Here is an 18,003-nt window from a genome sequence, read left to right on the forward strand (position 1 = left end):
ACATGCCCAATGCGTACATTGGGTGTCTAGGAGGTTACTGTGCCATGCTCCATGCACACAAATCACTGTGCATTGGTGCAGGCCATGTCGAGTGGGTACATTCGGTGTCTATGAGGTGGCTGTGCCATGCTCCATTCACGCTAACCACTGTGCATGGCTGCATGATGTGGAGCCCCCACCCGCCCCAGCCCAGGATCAGCTCATCTGAGCTGCTGCACCGTGCCACGAGGCACGAAGAGGATCGCCGCCCAGACAGGCCCCCACGAGCCCCCACCAGCACCCCTGTGCTGCCCACCCTTCCAAGAGCGCCTCTCCACCGCCCTGCCGCCCATCCCTCACCCAGAAGCGGCCCGGGTCGCGCTCCTGCAGCCGCGCCGACAACAGAAAGAAAAAAAAGAAAACAAAATGTCGGGCGCGATGCGGCGCCAGAGCGAGGCTCAGCGTCCTGGTTGCTAAGCAACCGTGCTTAATAGCACCCAACATCCGCCGGCAGGCGGAAGAGCCGGCCACCTCCAAAGGCCATTCTAAGGCCCTGTTTGCCCCTCTGCACTCAGTATTCATCGGCCAGGTGGCGAGGGCAGGAGCCCCCACCCTCCCCAGCCCAGGATCAGCTCATCTGAGCTGCTGCACCGTGCCACGAGGCACGAAGAGGATCGCCGCCCAGACAGGCCCCCACGAGCCCCCACCAGCACCCCTGTGCTGCCCACCCTTCCAAGAGCGCCTCTCCACCGCCCTGCCGCCTATCCCTCACCCAGAAGCGGCCCGGGTCGCGCTCCTGCAGCCGCGCCGACAACAGAAAGAAAAAAAAGAAAACAAAATGTCGGGCGCGATGCGGCGCCAGAGCGAGGCTCAGCGTCCTGGTTGCTAAGCAACCGTGCTTAATAGCACCCAACATCCGCCGGCAGGCGGAAGAGCCGGCCACCTCCAAAGGCCATTCTAAGGCCCTGTTTGCCCCTCTGCACTCAGTATTCATTGGCCAGGTGGCGAGGGCAGGAGCCCCCACCCTCCCCAGCCCAGGATCAGCTCATCTGAGCTGCTGCACCGTGCCACGAGGCACGAAGAGGATCGCCGCCCAGACAGGCCCCCACGAGCCCCCACCAGCACCCCTGTGCTGCCCACCCTTCCAAGAGCGCCTCTCCACCGCCCTGCCGCCCATCCCTCACCCAGAAGCGGCCCGGGTCGCGCTCCTGCAGCCGCGCCGACAACAGAAAGAAAAAAAAGAAAACAAAATGTCGGGCGCGATGCGGCGCCAGAGCGAGGCTCAGCGTCCTGGTTGCTAAGCAACCGTGCTTAATAGCACCCAACATCCGCCGGCAGGCGGAAGAGCCGGCCACCTCCAAAGGCCATTCTAAGGCCCTGTTTGCCCCTCTGCACTCAGTATTCATCGGCCAGGTGGCGAGGGCAGGAGCCCCCACCCTCCCCAGCCCAGGATCAGCTCATCTGAGCTGCTGCACCGTGCCACGAGGCACGAAGAGGATCGCCGCCCAGACAGGCCCCCACGAGCCCCCACCAGCACCCCTGTGCTGCCCACCCTTCCAAGAGCGCCTCTCCACCGCCCTGCCGCCCATCCCTCACCCAGAAGCGGCCCGGGTCGCGCTCCTGCAGCCGCGCCGACAACAGAAAGAAAAAAAAGAAAACAAAATGTCGGGCGCGATGCGGCGCCAGAGCGAGGCTCAGCGTCCTGGTTGCTAAGCAACCGTGCTTAATAGCACCCAACATCCGCCGGCAGGCGGAAGAGCCGGCCACCTCCAAAGGCCATTCTAAGGCCCTGTTTGCCCCTGTTCGCCGTGCTCGGCGCGTGGCGAGTTGTCCAGGACATCCTACCCGAACTCTGCCTCATCATGGACAAAAGCAGCTGTAAGTAACACTATGCCATTCTAAGCTGCTCTATAGAGCTTACATATGCGCATTAAAATGTACGCAGCTCCTTAGCGTGAGTCTCGTTCAGGCCCCACTCCTAGCCGCTGCCCAGGAATATTAGTGAATTGCTGCATTATGCCTAACTCCTGTGCCCCACACTGCTAGTGAATTGCTGCTATGTGCCTAACTCCTGTGCCCCACACTGCTAGTGAATTGTCGCATTGTGCCTGTGCCCCACACTGCTAGTGAATTGTCGCATTGTGCCTGTGCCCCACACTGCTAGTGAATTGCTGCTATGTGCCTAACTCCTGTGCCCCACACTGCTAGTGATTTGCTGCATTGTGCCTGTGCCCCACACTGTTAGGGAATTGCTGCATTGTGCCTGTGCCCCACACTGTTAGTAAACAGGGCCCAAACCTCTGCTACCTGACCTCCACACTGTGCCTTAACTAACTGCACCTACAGATGACTACTACCCTATGCTCACCCATCATGGCCAATACCACACCCCCACCATCCGCACTCATCGCCCCTACGCCCTTCCTCCCATCTTTTTTCACCAAACCTACAGTACACAAACCCAACCAACCCTCAACGCACCCCAGAACCACAAACTCTAGAAATCAAAAGTTAGGCCTCCGCTCCAGACACTCACAGCAAACCTCTCTAAGCAAAACTAAAAACAAAATATCCCCTGAACACAAGAAACTGTCCACTCCCAAGAAGGTAGCCAAAAAGCCTAATACCACTCCCACACCTCGCCCAGACCTACAGTGTGCATTAAATAATGCCAGATCCCTCCCCGCCCACGCCACCGAAATCTATGACCTTCTCACCAACCTTGACCTCGACATTCTTGCCATCACCGAAACCTGGCTACACAACGCCGCCGGCCCAGCCATCTCACTAGCCATTCCACCAGGATACTCCATCCTCAGACAGGACAGAACATTATCTACAGGTGGAGGAGTGGCACTCATAGTCAAAGACCACCTTGAATTAAGACAAACTCCCTCCAAACTAGGGGATAACATTGACTCTCTATCTGCCAAGATCGCACTATCTCACAACACCACCATCACTCTCAATCTAGTATATCGCCCACCAGGCCCTCTACTGGATTTCCAAGACAACCTCACACACCTGCTAGGTGAAAACCTTAAAACCACTACAAAAACCATTCTCCTAGGAGACCTCAACTTGGGGCTCCACGACCAGAAAGATAAACCATCCACTAAGCTAGCACAAGCTCTCCAAGAAATGGGCTTTGTACAAAGAGTTCTCCAACCTACCCACAGTAAAGGGCGCACTCTTGACTGGGTAGTTGACCACAACTGCGGCATCGACATCAGCTCCACCACGCCCATGCCATGGTCAGACCACTTTCTCATTCACTTCTTCATCCCCCTACCTATCAACTTGGTAACAAAACTCTCACCTGCACCCCCAGCCATGGCCAGGAGCGCCAAGAACCTCACCAAAGAAAGCATCACACCCTACCTAGCTCCTCTCACGAACAACCTCCCTGCCTCATCTGACCCAGCTGCACTGGCAGATATCTACAAAACCACCATTAGCACTGCCATTGACATCATCGCCCCCCTACAAAAGAAAAAATCCAAAAACTCCAAACACTCCAATACGTGGTTCTCAACAGAACTAAAAGAACTACGAACTAAAAAACGCAAAGCCCTCAACGTATGGCAAAAAGCACCCAATGCCTCCTCACTATCGTCCTACAAATCACTGGCCACCCAATACAAAAAAAGCATCATAGCAGCCAAATCTGCATCATATAATGAAAGAATCTCCAACGCCACCTCAGAATCCAAAGAGCTCTTCGCCATCTTCAAGGAACTCTCCACACCGGCCACTAAGTCACAAGAGATTGTCAAGGACCAAGCCTGGTGTAACACCATACAAACCGCCCTTCTAAAAAAAATCGAACTCCTCCAAGCCAAAATCCTAAACCATCACAAAAATCTCACTCAGCAAATCTTAGCTGCATCCCCTAAGGAAACAGTGATTGAGAACAAAAAGATAAGTCACATCACACCCTTTAAATTTAGAGAAGTCTCAGAAAAAGAGGTAATCGATATCGTTAACAGAATCAAACCCTCCAACTGCAAAGGCGACGCTTGCCCCGCCAAACTAGTCAAAGACTGTGTTGAGACACTAGCACCATTCCTCAAATCCTTCATTAATGCATCCTTCAACTCTAACTCAGTCCCAACCAGCCTAAAAGAAGCCTGGGTGCGCCCCCTTCTCAAGAAACCCACTCTAGATCCAGAAAACGCCAACAACTATAGACCCATTACAACAGTTCCCTTCCTGCTCAAGATCCTCGACAAAGTCGCCTACTCACAAATACAGCACTACCTTGAAGAAAACCACATCTTAGGCAAAAGGCAATCGGGCTTCCGCCCGGGGCATGGGACCGAATCTGCCCTTCTAGACCTTAAAATTCAACTTAATGACATCATGGACAAAGGCAAACCGGCTCTCCTCCTACTATTAGACCTATCTGCTGCCTTCGACTTGGTCAATCATGACATTCTAGGCACACAACTTAAAAATGAAGCTCACTTCTCGCCGGAAGCCGTCTCCTGGGTCAAATCCTTCCTAGAGGGTCGACTTATGAAAGTCTTTTCCGAATCTGCAAACGCTACCCCAACCACCATCCACTGTGGCGTCCCACAAGGATCCTGCACTGCACCCACCCTATACAACATTTTCACCCTCCCTCTGTTCAATGACCTCGACCATCACCACATAGCTTACACCAACTATGCTGACGACACCCAAGTCCTGCTCCCCCTTACTGGCTTATATGAACAAGACGCCGCAGCACTAACTAAAATATACACAGCCATTCAAACCTGGATGGCAGCCAACGGACTCTGCCTTAACGGGGACAACACAGAGATCCTACTAGTTGGCACCAAAGAAACACTAAATAAACTCCCGCCTCTATACAAATCCTTTAACGTCGATAACTGCACCATCACAGTCTCCACTGCGGTAAAAACGCTAGGAGTATACCTCGACTCCACTCTCTCCATGACACGGCAAGTCAATGCCGTAGCCTCCTCTGCTGCATTAACCACTAAGATAATCAACGCCATTAAACCCTTCCTATCCCCTAAAAACTGCCTGAATGTAGCCAGAGCCACAGTAGGTACCACATTGGACTACTGCAACGCCCTCTTCCTGGGCACATCTGCACAAAACATTAAAAAAATGCAAGTCACACAAAACAATGCTCTAAGAGCAGCCCTAAGCATTCCAAAAAGGGAGCACATCTCCCAAGCCAGAAAAGAAGCACATTGGCTACCTATAAAAGAACGCATACTATTTAAATCCATGGCCATCACACACAGATGCCTCTCTGCTAATGCCCCACCCTATCTTTCTGAAAGGATCACCCTCCATACCTCCTCTAGACCTACCAGGTCACACCTGACCAACCAAACATATGTACCCACTTTCAAAAGAAGCAAAGCCGGAGGGTCCAGCTTCCAACACCTAGCACCCAAAAATTGGAACGCACTCCCCACCGCCTTAAGAAGCGAAAAATCATACCATGCCTTCCGTAGACTACTCAAAACCACGCTGTTCCACTAACCCCGCCTCACCTGTATTCTCACCACTGTAATTATGGAAATAACAGCAAATGTATGAAAAAACGCGTCTATGCTAATCTGTATATCTGTATACTCACCATGTATGCCTGTAACAAGTAAGAATTCTTAGCGCCACGATGCCCCCGGGCAGATGTGCGCTCTACAAATCCAAATAAATAAAAATAAATAAATAAATGTGCCCAGTGGGTACATTGGGTGTCCAGGAGGTGACCGTGCCATGCTCCATGCACACTAACCACTGTGCATGGCTGCAGGATGTGCCCAGTGGGTACATTGCTCCATGCACACAAATCACTGTGCATTGATGCACGCCATGTCTAGTGGGTACATTGAGTGTCTATGAGGTGGCAGTGCCATGCTCCTTACACACTAACCACTGTGCATGGCTGCAGGATATGCCCAGTGGGTACCTTGGGTGTCAAGGAGGTGACCGTGCCATGCTCCATGCATACTAACCACTGTGCATGGCTGCAGGATGTGCCCAGTGGGTACATTGCTCCATGCACACAAATCACTGTGCATTGATGCAAGCCATGTCTAGTGGGTACATTGAGTGTCTAGGAGGTGGCTGTGCCATGCTCCTTACACACTAACCACTGTGCATGGCTGCAGGATATGCCCAGTGGGTACATTGGGTGTCAAGGAGGTGACCGTGCCCTGCTCCATGACACTAACCACTGTGCATGGCTGCAGGATGTGCCCAGTGGGTACATTGGGTGTCTAGGAGGTGCCTGTGCCATGCTCCATTCACATTAACCACTGTGCATGGCTGCAGGATGTGCCCAGTGGGCACATTGTGTGTCTAGGAGGTGGTTGTGCCATGTTCCATGCACGCTAACCAGTGTGCATGGCAGCAGAATGTGCTCAGTCGGTACATTGGGTGTCTAGGAGGTGACTGTGCCATGCACACTAACCACTGTGCATGGCTGCAGGACGTGCCCAGTGGGTACATTGGGTATCTAGGATGTGGCTGTGCCATGCTCCATGCACACTAACCACTTTGCATGGCTGCAGGATGTGCCCAGTGGGTACATTGGGTGTCTAGGAGGTGACTGTGCCATGCTCCATGCACACTAACCACTGTGCATGGCTGCAGGATGTGCCCAGGGGGTACATTGGGTGTCCAGGAGGTGACTGTGCCATGCACCCTAACCACTGTGCATGGCTGCAGGACATGCTCAGTGGGTACATTGAGTGTCTAGGAGGTGCCTGGGCCTTGCCCCAAGCAGACATATCACTGTGCATGGATGCAGACCATGCATAGTGGCCACACTGGGGATCTAGGAGGTGGCTGGCCATGCTCCATGTGCACTTACCACTGTGCATGGATGCAGGACATGCCCAGTGGGTACATTGAGTTTGTAGGAGGTGGCTGTGCCATGTTCCTTACACACAAAGCACTGTGCATAGATGCAGGCCATGCATAGTGGCCACACTAGGGATCTAGGAGATGACTGTGCCATGCTCCATGCACACTCACAACTGTGCATGGATGCAGGTCATGCCTAGTGGCCACACTGGGGATCAAGGAGGTGCCTGAGCCATGCTCCATGCACACTCACAACTGTGCACGAATGCAGGTCATGCCCAGTGGGTACATTGTGTGTCTAGGAGGTAGCTGTGCCGTACTCCATGCACACTAACCCCTGAGCATGGCTGCAGGATGTGAACAGTGGGTACACTGGGTGTCTAGGAGGTGGCTGTGCCATGCTCCATGCACACTAACCTCTGAGCATGGCTGCAGAAAGTGAACATTGAGTACATTGGGTGTCTAGGAGGTGGCTGTGCTATGCTCCATGCACACTAACCACTGTGCATGGCTGCAGGATGTGTCCAGTGGGTACATTGTGTGTATAGGAGGTGGCTGTGCCATGCTACATGCACACTCACAACTGTGCACGAATGCAAGTCATGCCCATTGGGTACATTGTGTCTCTAGGAGGTGGCTGTGCCAAGCTCCATGCACACTAACCACTGTGCATGGCTGCAGAATGTGAACAGTGGGTACATTGGGTGTCTAGGAGGTGGCTGTGCCATGCTCCATGCACACTAACCACTGTGCATGGCTGCAGGATGTGTCCAGTGGGTACATTGTGTGTATAGGAGGTGGCTGTGCCATGCTACATGCACACTAACCACTGTGCATGGCTGCAGGATGTGAACAGTGGGTACACTGGGTGTCTAGGAGGTGGCTGTGCCATGCTCCATGCACACTAACCACTGAGCATGGCTGCAGGATATGAACAGTGAGTACATTGGGTGTCTAGGAGGTGGCTGTGCCATGCTCCATGCACACTAACCACTGCGCATGGCTGCAGCATGTGAACAGTGAGTACAATGGGTGTCTAGGAGGTGGCTGTGCCATGATCCATGCACACTAACCACTGTGCATGGCTGCAGGATGTGAACAGTGAGTACATTGGGTGTCTAGGAGGTGGCTGTGCCATGCTCCATGCAGAATGACCACTGTGCATGGCTGCAGGATGTGTCCAGTGGGTACATTGTGTGTATAGGAGGTGGCTGTGCCATGCTACATGCACACTAACCACTGTGCATGGCTGCAGGATGTGAACAGTGGGTACATTGGGTGTCTAGGAGGTGGCTGTGCCATGCGCCATGCACACTAACCACTGTGCATGGCTGCAGGATGTGTCCAGTAGGTACATTGGGTGTCTAGGAGGTGACTGTGCCATGCGCCATGCACACTAACCACTGTGCATGGCTCCATGACATGCACAGTGGGTACATTGGGTGTCTAGGGGGTGCCTGGGCCATGCTCCAAGCACACACATTACTGTGCATGGTTACAGGCCATGCCTAGTGGCCACACTGGGGATCTGGGAGGTGCCTAGCCATGCTCCATGCCATGTGCACTCACCACTATGCATGGATGCAGGACATGCCCAGTGTGTACATCGAGTTTTCAGGAGGTGACTGTGCCATGCTCCTTACACACTAACCACTGTGCATGGCTGCAGGATGTGCCCAGTCGGTACATTGTGTGTCTATGAGGTTACTGCCCCATGCTCCATGCACACTGACTGCTGTGCATGGCTGTATGCTGTCCCCAGTGGGTACGTTGGTTGTCTAGGAGGTGCCCCGCCATGCTCCATGTGCAATCACCACTGTGCATGGCTGCAGGATGTGCCAAGTCGGTACATTGTGTGTCTATGAGGTTACTGTGCCATGCTCCATGCACACTGACTACTGTGCATGGCTGCATGCTGTCCCCAGTGGGTACATTGGTTGTCTAGGAGGTGCCCAGCCATGCTCCATGTGCACTCACCACTGTGCATGGATGCAGGCTATGTCTAGCGGCCACACTGGGGATCTAGGAGGTGCCTGGGCCTTGCTCCATGTGCACTGACCACTGTGCATGGATGCAGGCCATGCCTAGTGGCCACACTGGGGATCAAGGAGGTGCCTGGGCCATGCTCCATATGCACTCGCCACTGTGCATTGATGCAGGTCATGCCGAGTGGCCACACTGGGGATCTAGGAGGTGCCCATCCATGCCTCGTGTGCACTCACCACTGTGCACGGATGCAGGCCATGCCTAGTGGCCACACTGAGGATCTGGGATGTGCGTGGCCATGCTCCATGTGCACTCACCACTGTGCATGGATGCAGGTCATGCCCAGCGGCCACACTTGGGATCTAGGAGGTGCCCGGCCATGCCTCATGTGCACTCACCACTCTGTATGGATGTAGGCCATACCTAGTGGCCACACTGGGATCTAGGAGGTGCCAGGCCATGCCTCATGTGCACTCGCCACTGTGCATGGATGCAGGCTATGCCTAGTGGCCACACTGGGGATCTGGGAGGTGCGTGGCCATGCTCCATGTGCACTCACCACTGTGCTTGGATGTAGGCCATGCCTAGTGGCCACACTGGGGATCTGGGAGGTGCCCGGCCATGCCTCATGTGCACTCGCCACTGTGCATGGATGCAGGCCATGCCTAGTGGCCACACTGGGAATCTGGGAGGTGCGTGGCCATGCTCCATGTGCACTCACCACTGTGCAAGGCTGCAGGCCATGTCTAGCGGCCACACTGGGGATCTCGGAGGTGCCTGGGCCATGCTCCATGTATACTCGCCACTGTGCATGGATGCAGGCCATGTCTAGTGGCCACACTAGGGATCTAGGAGGTGGCTGGCCATGCTCCATGTGCACTCACCACTGTGCATGGATGCAGGTCATGCCAAGCGGCCACACTTGGGATCTAGGAGGTGCCCGGCCATGCCTCATGTGCACTCACCACTGTGCATGGATGCAGGCCATGTCTAGCGGCCACACTGGGGATCTAGGAGGTGCCTGGTCATGCCTCATGTGCACTCACCACTGTGCATGGATGCAGGTCATGCCTAGTGGCCACACTGGGGATCTAAGAGATGCCCGGTCATGCCTCATGTGCACTCACCACTGTGCATGGATGCAAGCCATGTCTAGCGGCCAAACTGGAGATCTAGGAGGTGCCTGGGCCATGCTCCATGCACACTGACCACTGTGCATGGATACAGGACATGCCCAGTGGGTACATTGAGTTTCTAGGAGGTGACTGTGCCATGCTCCTTACACACTAACCACTGTGCATGGCTGCAGGATATGCCCAGTGGGTACATTGGGTGTCAAGGATGTGACCGTGCCATGATCCATGCACACTAACCACTGTGCATGGCTGTAGGATGTGCCCAGTGGGTACATTACTCCATGCACACTAACCACTGTGCATGGTTACAGGCTGTGCCCAGTGGGTACATTGGGTGTCTAGAGGGAAGGGGGGGGGCTGTGCCATGCTCCTTGTACATTAACCACTTTGCATGGCTGCAGGACCTGCAAAGCGGCCACACTTGGGATCTAGGAGGTGCCCGGCCATGCCTCATGTGCACTCACCACTGTGTATGGATGTAGGCCATGCCTACTGGCCACTCTGGGGATCTGGGAGATGCCCGGCCATGCCTCATGTGCACTCGCCACTGTGCATGGATGCAGGCCATGCCTAGTGGCCACACTGGGGATCTGGGAGGTGCCCGGCCATGCCTCATGTGCACTCGCCACTGTGCATGGATGCAGGCCATGCCTAGTGGCCACACTGGGGATCTGGGAGGTGCCCGGCCATGCCTCATGTGCACTCGCCACTGTGCATGGATGCAGGCCATGCCTAGTGGCCACACTGGGGATCTGGGAGGTGCGTGGCCATGCTCCATGTGCACTCACCACTGTGCAAGGCTGCAGGCCATGTCTAGCGGCCACACTGGGGATCTCGGAGGTGCCTGGGCCATGCTCCATGTATACTCGCCACTGTGCATGGATGCAGGCCATGTCTAGCGGCCACACTAGGGATCTAGGAGGTGGCTGGCCATGCTCCATGTGCACTCACCACTGTGCATGGATGCAGGTCATGCCAAGCGGCCACACTTGGGATCTAGGAGGTGCCCGGCCATGCCTCATGTGCACTCACCACTGTGCATGGATGCAGGCCATGTCTAGCGGCCACACTGGGGATCTAGGAGGTGCCCGGTCAGGCCTCATGTGCACTCACCACTCTGCATGGATGCAGGTCATGTCTAGTGGCCACACTGGGGATCTAAGAGGTGCCCGGTCATGCCTCATGTGCACTCACCACTGTGCATGGATGCAAGCCATGTCTAGCGGCCAAACTGGAGATCTAGGAGGTGCCTGGGCCATGCTCCATGCACACTGACCACTGTGCATGGATACAGGACATGCCCAGTGGGTACATTGAGTTTCTAGGAGGTGACTGTGCCATGCTCCTTACACACTAACCACTGTGCATGGCTGCAGGATATGCCCAGTGGGTACATTGGGTGTCAAGGATGTGACTGTGCCATGCTCCATGCACACTAACCACTGTGCATGGCTGTAGGATGTGGCCAGTGGGTACATTACTCCATGCACACTAACCACTGTGCATGGTTACAGGCTGTGCCCAGTGGGTACATTGGGTGTCTAGGGGGAAGGGGGGGCTGTGCCATGCTCCTTGTACATTAACCACTTTGCATGGCTGCAGGACCTGCCCAGTGGGTACATTGGGAGTCTAGGAGGTGGTTGTGCCATGCTCCATGCACACTAACCACTGTGAATGGCTGCCGGCTGTGCCCAGTGGGTATACTGGGGTTTTAGGAGGTGCTTGAGCCATGCTCCATGCCACACAAATCACTGTGCATGGATGCAAGCCATGTCTAGTGGCCACACTGAGGATCTAGGAGGAGCCCAGCCATGCTCAATGCTCACTCACCACCGTGCATGTATGCAGGCCATGTCTAGTGGCCACACTAGGGATCTAGGAGGTGCAGCCATGCACAGTAACCACTGTGCATGGCTGCAGGACATGCCCAGTGCGTACACTAGAGATCTAGGAGGTGCCGGGCCATGCTCCATGTGCACTCACCACTGTTCATGGATGGAGGACATGCCCAGTGTGTACACTGAGTGTCTAGGAGGTGACTGTGCCATGCACAATAACCACAGTGCATGGCTGCAGGACATGCCCAATGGGTACATTGGGTGTCTAGGAGGTTACTGTGCCATGCTCCATGCACACAAATCACATGTGCATTGATGCAGGCCATGTCTAGTGGGTGCATTCGGTGTCTATGAGGTGGCTGTGCTATGCTCCATTCACACTAACCACTGTGCATGGCTGCATGATGTGCCCAGTGGGTACAATGGGTGTCTAGGGGGTGACTGTGCAAAGCTCCATGCACACTAACCACTGTGCATGGCTGCAGGATGTGCCCAGTGGGTACATTGAGTGTCTAGAATTTGACTGTACCATGCTCCATGCACACTAACCACTGTGCATGGCTGCATGATGTGCCCAGTGGGTACATTGGGTGTCTAGGGGGTGACTGTGCTATTCTCCATGCACACTAACCACTGTGCATGGCTGCAGAATGTGCTCAGTGGGTACATTGGGTGTCTAGGAGTTGACTGTGCCATGCTCCATGAACACTAACCACTGTGCATGGCTGCAGGATGTGCATTGGGTGTCTAGAAGGTGACTGTGCCATCCTCCATGCACACAAATCACTGTGCATTGATGCAGGCCATGTCTAGTGGGTACATTCGGTGTCTATGAGGTGGCTGTGCCATGCTCCATTCACGCTAACCACTGTGCATGGCTGCATGATGTGCCCAGTGGGTACAATGGATGTCTAGGAGGTGACTGTGCCAAGCTCCATGCACACTAACCACTGTGCATGGCTGCAGGATCTGCCCAGTGGGTACATTGAGTGTCTAGAATTTGACTGTACCATGCTCCATGCACACTAACCACTATGCATGGCTGCAGGATGTGTCCAGTGGGTACATTGGGTGTCTAGGAGGTGACTGTGCCATGCTCCATGCACACTAACCACTGTACATGGCTGCATGATGTGCCCAGTGGGTACATTGGGTGTCTAGGGGGTGACTGTGCTATTCTCCATGCACACTAACCACTGTGCATGGCTGCAGAATGTGCCCAGTGGGTATATTGGGTGTCTAGGAGGTGACTATGCCATGCTCCATGAATAGTAACCACTGTGCATGGCTGCAGGATGTGCCCAGTGGGTACATTGGGTGTCTAGAAGGTGACTGTGCATTCCTCCATGCACACAAATCACTGTGCATTTGTGCAAGCCATGTCTAGTGGGTACATTGGGTGGCTAGGAGGTGGCTGTGCCATGCTTCATTCACACTAACCACTGTGCATGGCTGCATGATGTGCCCAGTGGGTACAATGGGTGTCTAGGAGGTGACTGTGCCAAGTTCCATGCACACTAACCACTGTGCATGGCTGCAGGATGTGCCCAGTGGGTACATTGAGTGTCTAGAATTTGACTGTACCATGCTCCATGCACACTAACCACTGTCCATGGCTGCAGGATGTGCCCAGTGGGTACATTGGGTGTCTAGGAGGTGATTGTGCCATGCTCCATGCACACTAACCACTGTGCATGGCTGCAGGGTGTGCCCGGTGGGTACATTGAGTGTCTAGAATTTGACTGTACCATGCTCCATGCACACTAACCACTATGCATGGCTGCAGGATGTGCCCAGTGGGTACATTGGGTGTTTAGGAGGTGACTGTGCCATGCTCCATGCACACTAACCACTGTGCATGGCTGCATGATGTGCCCAGTGGGTATTTTGGGTGTCTAGAGGATGACTGTGCTATTCTCCATGCACACTAACCACTGTGCATGGCTGCAGGATGTGCCCAGTGGGTACATTGGGTGTCCAGGAGGTGACAGTGCCATGCTCCATGAACACTAACCACTGTGCATGGCTGCAGGATCTGCCCAGTGGGTACATTGGGTGTCTAGAAGGTGACTGTGCCATCCTCCATGCACACAAATCACTGTGCATTTGTGCAAGCCATGTCTAGTGGGTACATTGGGTGGCTAGGAGGTGGCTGTGCCATGCTCCATTCACATTCACCACTGTGCATGGCTGCAGGATGTGCCCAGTGGGTACATTGGGTGTCTAGGAGGTAGGTGCCTGGGCCATGCTCCATGCACACTGACCACTGTGCATGGCTGCAGGATGTGCCCAGTGGGTACATTGGGTGTCTAGGAGGTGCCTGTGCCATGCTCCATTCACATTAACCACTGTGCATGGCTGCAGGATGTGCCCAGTGGGCACATTGTGTGTCTAGGAGGTAGGTGCCTGGGCCATACTCCATGCCCACAAATCACTGTGCATGGATGCAGGATGTGCCCAGTGGGTTCATTGGGTATCTAGAAGGTGACTGTGCCATGCTCCATGCACACAAATCACTGTGCATGGCTGCAGGCCATGCCTAGTGGCTACACTAGGGATCTCGGAGGTGCCTGGCCATGTTCCATGTGCACTCAACACTGTGCATGGATACAGGACATGCCCAGTGGGTACATTGAGTTTCTAGGAGGTGACTGTGCCATGCTCCTTATTCACTAACCACTGTGCATGCCTGCAGGATATGCCTAGTGGGTACATTGGGTGTCAAGGAGGTGACTGTGCCATGCTCCATTCACATTAACCACTGTGCATGGCTGCAGGATGTGCCCAGTGGGCACATTGTGTGTCTAGGAGGTAGGTGCCTGGGCCATACTCCATGCCCACAAATCACTGTGCATGGATGCAGGATGTGCCCAGTGGGTTCATTGGGTATCTAGAAGGTGACTGTGCCATGCTCCATGCACACAAATCACTGTGCATGGCTGCAGGCCATGCCTAGTGGCTACACTAGGGATCTCGGAGGTGCCTGGCCATGTTCCATGTGCACTCAACACTGTGCATGGATACAGGACATGCCCAGTGGGTACATTGAGTTTCTAGGAGGTGACTGTGCCATGCTCCTTATTCACTAACCACTGTGCATGGCTGCAGGATGTGTCCAGTGGGTACATTGCTCCATGCACACAAATCACTGTGCATAGATGCAAGCCATGTCTAGTGGGTACATTGAGTGTCTAGGAGGTGGCTGTGCCATGCTCCATGCACTCTAACCACTGTGCATGGTTGCAGGACATGCCCAAAGGGTACATTGGGTGTCTAGGAGGTGGCTGTGCCATTCTCCATGCACTCTAACCACTGTGCATGGTTAGAGGCTGTGCCCAGTGGGTACATTCGGTGTCTAGGAGGTTACTGTAATATTTACTAAAAATGTTATGGCTGTTGTGGCATTTATTTACTGGAATCATGCATGAATATGATGTTGCTTGGGGCAGGATTAGGCACATTAGCCCCGACCAAAAAGGTATCTCACTAATTTAACAAATGTTTAAGGTGACGAGTACCATTTCTTTTGCAGCGATTGTTGTTTTTTGTGTTATTTAGTATTCCAAGTGCCCAGCTGCTTCCCAAAAGGGGACCCAAACTCCTTTAGTGTTTAGGTAGGAGGTGACTGTGCCATTCTCCTTGCCCACTAACCACTGTGCATGGCTGCAGGACGTGCCCAGTGGGTACATTGGGTATCTAGGATGTGGCTGTGCCATGCTCCATGCACACTAACCACTGTGCATGGCTGCAGGATGTGCCCAGTGGGTACATTGGGTGTCTAGGAGGTGACTGTGCCATGCTCCATGCACACTAACCACAGTGCATGGCTGCAGGATGTGCCCAGTGGGTACATTGGGTGTCCAGGAGGTGACTGTGCCATGCTCCATGCACCCTAACCACTGTGCATGGCTGCTGGACATGCTCAGTGGGTACATTGAGTGTCTAGTAGGTGCCTGGGCCTTGCCCCAAGCAGACATATCACTGTGCATGGATGCAGACCATGCATAGTGGCCACACTGGGGATCTAGGAGGTGGCTGGCCATGCTCCATGTGCGTTCACCACTGTGCATGGATGCAGGACATGCCCAGTGGGTACATTGAGTTTCTAGGAGGTGGCCGTGCCATGTTCCTTACACACAAAGCACTGTGCATAGATGCAGGCCATGCATAGAGGCCACACTAGGGATCTAGGAGATGACTGTGCCATGCTCCATGCACACTCACAACTGTGCATGGATGCAGGTCATGCCTAGTGGCCACACGGGGGATCAAGGAGGTGCCTGAGCCATGCTCCATGCACACTCACAACTGTGCACGAATGCAGGTCATGCCCAGTGGGTACATTGTGTGTCTGGGAGGTGGCTGTGCCGTACTCCAGGCACACTAACCCCTGAGCATGGCTGCAGGATGTGAACAGTGGGTACATTATGTGTATAGGAGGTGGCTGTGCCATGCTCCATGCACACTAACCACTGTGCATGGCTGCAGGATGTGTCCAGTGGGTACATTGTGTGTATAGGAGGTGGCTGTGCCATGCTACATGCACACTAACCACTGTGCATGGCTGCAGGATGTGTCCAGTGGGTACATTGGGTGTCTAGGAGGTGACTGTGCCATGCTCCATGCACACTAACCACTGTGCATGGCTGCAGGATATGCCCAGTGGGTACATTGGGTGTCTAGGAGGTGGCTGTGCCATGCTCCATGCACACTAACCACTGTGCACGGCTGCAGGTTGTGAACAGTGGGTACATTGTGTGTATAGGAGGTGGCTGTGCCATGCTACATGCACACTAACCACTGTGCACGGCTGCAGGATGTGTCCAGTGGGTACATTGTGTGTATAGGAGGTGGCTGTGCCATGCTACATGCACACTAACCACTGTGCATGGCTGCAGGATGTGTCCAGTGGGTACATTGGGTGTCTAGGAGGTGACTGTGCCATGCTCCATGCACACTAACCACTGTGCATGGCTGCAGGATATGCCCAGTGGGTACATTGGGTGTCTAGGAGGTGGCTGTGCCATGCTCCATGCACACTAACCACTGTGCACGGCTGCAGGTTGTGAACAGTGGGTACATTGTGTGTATAGGAGGTGGCTGTGCCATGCTACATGCACACTAACCACTGTGCACGGCTGCAGGATGTGAACAGTGGGTACATTGGGTGTCTAGGAGGGGGCTGTGCCATGCGCCATGCACACTAACCACTGTGCATGGCTGCAGGATGTGCCCAGTGGGTACATTGGGTGTCTAGGAGGTGACTGTGCCATGCTACATGCACACTAACCACTGTGCATGGCTGCAGGATATGCCCAGTGGGTACACTGGGTTTCTAGTTGGTGACTGTGCTATGCTCCATGCACACTAAACACTGTGCATGGCTGCATGACATGCACAGTGGGTACATTGGGTGTCTAGGAGGTGCCTGGGCCATGCTCCAAGCACACACATTACTGTGCATGGATACAAGCCCTGCCTAGTGGCCACACTGGGGATCTGGGAGGTGCCTGGCCATGCTCCAGGTGCACTCACCACTATGCATGGATGCAGGACATGCCCAGTGTGTACATCGAGTTTTTAGGAGGTGACTGTGCCATGCTCCTTACACACTAACCACTGTGCATGGCTGCAGGATGTGCCCAGTCGGTACATTGTGTGTCTATGAGGTTACTGTGCCATGCTCCATGCACACTGACTGCTGTGCATGGCTGTATGCTGTCCCCAGTGGGTACGTTGGTTGTCTAGGAGGTGCCCGGCCATGCTCCATGTGCAATCACCACTTTGCATGGCTGCAGGATGTGCCCAGTCGGTACATTGGGTGTCTAGGAGGTGGCTGTGCCATGCTCCATGCACACTAACCACTGTGCATGGCTGCAAGATGTGAACAGTGGGTACATTGTGTGTATAGGAGGTGGCTGTGCCATGCTACATGCACACTAACCACTGTGCATGGCTGCAGGATGTGAACAGTGGGTACATTGGGTGTCTAGGAGGGGGCTGTGCCATGCGCCATGCACACTAACCACTGTGCATGGCTGCAGGATGTGCCCAGTGGGTACATTGGGTGTCTAGGAGGTGACTGTGCCATGCTACATGCACACTAACCACTGTGCATGGCTGCAGGATATGCCCAATGGGTACACTGGGTTTCTAGTTGGTGACTGTGCTATGCTCCATGCACACTAAACACTGTGCATGGCTGCATGACATGCACAGTGGGTACATTG

The sequence above is a fragment of the Ambystoma mexicanum genome, chromosome 4q, assembly GCF_040938575.1.
Source record: "Ambystoma mexicanum isolate Mex_15411 chromosome 4q, UKY_AmexF1_1, whole genome shotgun sequence".
Classification (NCBI taxonomy): Eukaryota; Metazoa; Chordata; class Amphibia; order Caudata; family Ambystomatidae; genus Ambystoma; species Ambystoma mexicanum.